Source organism: Bactrocera tryoni, chromosome 3, assembly GCF_016617805.1.
Source record: "Bactrocera tryoni isolate S06 chromosome 3, CSIRO_BtryS06_freeze2, whole genome shotgun sequence".
In the NCBI taxonomy this organism is placed as follows: Eukaryota; Metazoa; Arthropoda; class Insecta; order Diptera; family Tephritidae; genus Bactrocera; species Bactrocera tryoni.
In genome coordinates, this window is record NC_052501.1 from 53,659,868 (window position 1) to 53,665,292 (window position 5,425).

The 5,425-nt window shown below is 39.1% G+C and overlaps 1 pseudogene; it reads right to left on the bottom strand.

The window, feature by feature from the left end:
* Positions 1–3,150: 3,150 nt before the first annotated feature.
* Positions 3,151–4,819, bottom strand: LOC120770684 (annotated as a pseudogene).
* Positions 4,820–5,425: the final 606 nt, after the last annotated feature.

The following is a 5,425-nucleotide window of genomic DNA, read 5'->3' on the forward strand; positions in this document are numbered from 1 at the left end:
TGATAAGGTCCAATCAGTTTGTTGACGGTGGGCTTTAATCTTTCACCCAATACGCTCGATAGAACCTTATATGCGATGTTGAGGAGGCTAATCCCACGGTAGTTGGCGCAGATTGTGGGGTCTCCTTTTTTATTGGGCATAGCACATTTAAATTCCAATCGTTGGGCATGCTTTCGTCCGACCATATTTTACAAAGAAGCTGATGCATGCTCCCTATTAGTTCTTCGCCGCCGTGTTTGAATAGCTCGGCCGGCAATCCGTCGTCCCCTGCCGCTTTGTTGTTCTTCAGGCGGGCAATTGCTATTCGAACTTCTTCATGGTCGGGTAATGGAACGTCTGCTCCATCGTCATCGATTGGGAAATCGGGTTCTCCTTCTCCTGGTGTTGTGCGTTCACTGCCATTCAGCAGGCTGGAGAAGTGTTCCCTCTATAATTTAAATATGCTCTGGGCATCAGTGACTAGATCACCTTTTGGGGTTCTACAAGAGTATGCTCCGGTCTTGAAACCTTCTGTAAGCCGCCGCATTTTTTCGTAGAATTTTCGAGCATTACCCCTGTCGGCCAGCTTATCAAGCTCTTCGTACTCACGCATTTCGGCCTCTTTCTTCTTCTGTCTGCAAATGCGTCTCGCTTCCCTCTTCAACTCTCGATATCTATCCCATCCCGCACGTGTAGTGGTCGATCGTAACGTTGCGAGGTAGGCAGCATGTTTTCTCTCCGCTGCGACATGGCACTCCTCGTCGTACCAGCTGTTCTTTTGCTCTTTCCGAAAACCAATGGTTTCGGTTGTAGCTGTACGTAAGGAATTTGAAATGCCGTCCCACAGTTCCCTTATACCGAGTTGTTGACTAGTGCTCTCAGAGAGCAGGAGTGCAAGCCGAGTAGAAAATCGTTCGGCTGTCTGTTGTGATTGCAGCTTCTCGACGTCGAACCTTCCTTGTGTTTGGTGGCGCGCGTTTTTGGCTGCACAGAGGCGGGTGCGAATCTTAGCTGCAACAAGATAGTGGTCCGAGTCGATGTTAGGACCTCGGAGCGCACGCACATCTAAAACGCTGGAGACGTGTCTTCCATCTATCACAACATGATCGATCTGGTTGGTAGTTTTTCGATCCGGAGACAGCCAGGTAGCTTGATGAATCTTCTTATGCTGGAATCTAGTACTACAGATAACCCTATTTCGGGCCCCGGCGAAATCAATCAGCCTCAACCCATTTGGGGATGTTTCGTCGTGGAGGCTGAATTTACCGACCGTAGTTCCAAATATACCCTGTTTTCCCACCCTGGCGTTAAAGTCGCCAAGCACGATTTTGACATCGTGGCGGGGGCAGCTCTCATAAGCGCGCTCCAAGCACTCATAAAAGGCATCTTTGGTCACATCGTCCTTCTCTTCCGTCGGGGCGTGGGCGCAGATCAGCGATATGTTGAAGAACCTCGCTTTGATGCGGAATGTGGCTAGACGTTCATTCACCGGAGTGAATGATAGCACTCGGCGACGGAGTCTCTCTCCCACCACGAATCCTACACCAAACTTGCGCTCCTTTATATGGCCACTGTAGTAAATGTCACAAGGACCTACTCGTCTCTGTCCTTGTCCCGTCCATCGCATTTCTTGGACGGCGGTGATGTCAGCCTTTATTTTTGCGAGGACATCAACCAGCTGGGCAGCGGCATCTTCTCAATTAAGGGTCCGGACATTCCAGGTGCATGCCCTCAAATCGTAGTCCTTATTCCGTTTGCCATGGTCGTCATCAAAAGGGGGTCTCTGATCCGAGGCTGTTTAAACTTTTTCATTGGTATTGTTTTTTACGTGGCGGGTCCCAAGCCCAGCGCACAACCCTATGTAGGGAATGTTTCGCCTTCTCACATTAGCTCGCCTTCGAACGGATGTTCTTAGGCTACCCAGAGGATACTTGGTCAAAGACCGGAAGTAGTGAGCTGCTTGAGCCATGTGTAAAAGAATCGTTTCTGGCCACTCCCAAGTGAATGGCGATCAGAGAACTTTCCTCACTTGCGTGAACTTCTACACATGACTCCATCCTCCTACTATATTAATAGTAATGAGAAATATATAGGCAAAGACGATAGAGCAGGTCATGTTAGGCAAAATGTTCCAAACTTTTTACAAAATAAGGGAAATGTTGATAACAATTCTAATCAATTTAGACAGAATTTCCAACAGAAAGGAAATAGAGATAATAATTCTCACCAATATGGGCAAAGGTTCCCAACATATAAAGATAATAACTCAGGTAGAGAGAGGAGAAATATAAACTCAAACCAAGTAAGACTAGATAGAGGAGAGTCTATGGAAGTAGATAGTATAGAATTCGATCAAGAGAGATCTCAAATGGCAGGACACCCTAGCAGCAAGAGCAGCCAAAATCGCTTGCAAACGCCTAGGTAAAGCTATATTGAACTTGAAGATTATAGAGAAACTAATAATTCAGATCAAGAGAGATCCCGAATAGCAGGACACCCTAGCAGTAGTAACAGCCAAAATCGCTTACAAATACCTAGGCAAAGCTATAGAGAACGTGACAACTATAGGGAAGTTAATGAATCAATTTTTTTTACAAGGAAGCCTCGGAGAGCTTACCACGAATAGTAATAACAATTAAAAATAAAAAGTACATTGCGCTTATCGATACGGGAGCGAGTATAAGTTTAGTGGATTCTGAATTGAAAGAATTTTGAAAAATTCCACTTAAAAATAAGATAACAATCAGAACAGTAACAAGCAAGGAAACAATTACCCATGAAGTGCATACGGAAGCACCAAAAAAATTCAATTTACCTGAAAGCGCGTATATAAAATGGAGATCGACATCATTAAAAAATAGGAAATATAATTTCATAATAGGAATTGATTTATTAAATCATTTAAGCACGATATAAATCTAATACAGTAGACGCTCGGAAATTAGAACCACTTTGTTTTTGGGGTAGTTCTAATTTGCGAAATGTTCTAATTTCTGGACAGTTTTTTTAACGTAAATAGTAAAACTAAGAGTTAAGCCACTTCCAAAAACTATATAAAAAACATTTTTTTTTTTCTTATTTTATTTAAAAACATAACAAGTCAGTCCATTACATAACAATTATTAAAAAAACAACTTAAAATTTCAGAAATTAATTACAAATTCAGAATAAGGGCTCAGTTCAAAATTAATTTTTGTTTGACATATAATCAGTAATATTTGTTTGTTTTTTTGGTTTCTTTAAATCCGATATAGCAATATCGTTACGGAGGGCCAAAAGATTGGCTATATGTTTACTGGAAGACAATTCACTCTTGTTGCACTAATTTATTAAATTGTTAACGCTTTCAATAGCTATAGCATTTGAAATAACTGGTATGTTCTCAACAACATCGTCTTCACTGCTATCAGAAAACTCATCATCGCTACTTAGGTCGTAACCAGTTCCATCTTCAAACTCATCTCCATTCTATTTCTCGATGCCAACAATACACATGGAATTGTTTGGATCAATTTCTGCTAAAAGAGTTTGATTTACTTGGAGAGCTTCATTGCAGTCCTCATTTTTGTTAAGTAACTGTGCTAGTGGCACATCATCATCGCTGTCGTATTGGTCAGAGTCCCAATTTAACAACTTTGTCCAAGAATTCCTCATCACCGTTTGCGTTATCTCATCCCAAGCTTGTTTCAGAAATATTATTGCCTTTCGGATGGAGTGGGATTTCAACAGACTATTCAGTGCACCATCTTCAGCTATTATTGCAGCAAGTAACTTACTTCTGTTAACAAGTTTTGTTAACTTTACGGGATTTTCATCAATTGGTTGCACAGCTGCTGTTACATTTGGCGGCAAGAAATATGCAACTATGTTGCCATCTTTGCTTTGAAGATGCTCAATTGGTGCATGCGCGGGGCAGTTATCAATAAGTAAAAGAGCCTTCGGAGGCAAGTTATTTTTTTGAGAAAACTGGATGACCTATAAACAAAAAAATATTTTAAAATTAAAGAAATTAAAAGCAAAATTATTTCCTCTTACTTAATTAATAAATATCTTGTGAAACCAATCATGAAAGATCCGAGACGTCATCCAAGCATTTTTGGAAAAGTTGTAATGAAGTGGATTATTAAAACCTTTGAAGCTCCTGGGATTTTTGGCTTTTCCAATAACTAAGGGCACTAATTTGTGAGAGCCATCAGCATTTGAACCAAGTAAAATTGAAATTCGTTCTTTTAGACTTTTGTATCCAGGCGCACTTTTTTCACAAGCAGAGACTCATGTTTTATCTGGTAGGCAACGATAAAATAATCCGGTTTCGTCCACATTATATAATTGAGACTCTATTAATCCCATCTCAGTGACTTTTGCACGGAATCTGTGAATAAATGGAGTGATCGAGGCAATATCACTAGAAAGAATCTCGTCACCAATTTTTAAAAAACGAATGCCGTGTCGCTTTTTAAATTTACTAAACCATCGCTTGCTCGGAATGCATTTCTATTTTTATCGGAGTATTCTTCACCAAACATTTGTTCAGCTTTTTCCTTTAATATTGTTGCTGTCAATGTACACTTCCTTTCCCGTTGTTTTAAAAACCACTCATAAAGACGACTTTCCATTTTCGGGAATTCGCACTATGCATAGTTTTATTTTTTGCTTCCTGATAAGTGTTGGAAACAGCATTTAATATAGATGATCTATTTGACTTGATATAGCTGATGGCAGATTTGCTCACATTGAAATCTAGCGCTAGACGACTCCCTTGAACTCCTTTGTTCAGCTTTTCCAATATCTTTACTATGGTTTCCAAAGATAAAATGTTGTTTTTACGTTTATTTAACATTTTTAGAAAGTTACTTTTAGTTTTCGGTAGAGTCTAGCAAAATATGTCCACGTGTATCAAATTTCACATAATGAATGACGAAAACACCAAAAATATGGCAAAACAAACACTAAAATATAACTTGGGGATTCCCCTTTCTATTTTACCATTGTTCAGTAAAATAAAACCCAAGAATGGGAATTCCCTTGTGTTAAAAATAAAAAAAAACTCTCAGAAATTAGAACCTCAAGATCTAATTTCAGAGCGTCCAATGCATTAAAAACTCTGGTTCTAATTTCTGGATGTTCTAATTTTTGAGAGTTCTAATTTGTGAGCGTCTACTGTAGATGGAAAAATTTAACTAAGTAAAAAAGAATCAGAATTTTTAAATAAACTATTCAATTTCAGTGAAATATGTACCCTAGAAACAACAAATGAGAAATTAAAAGAAATTGAATTAGATCATCTAAATGCAGAAGAGTTTAGAGAAATCACGATATTATTGAAGAAATTCGAAAACCTTTTATTTAAAGAAGGATAAAAATTAATAAGTACTACGGAAATTCAACACGAAATAAAAACTACTACAGAAGAGGAAATAAATTCTAAATTATATAGAAATCCACC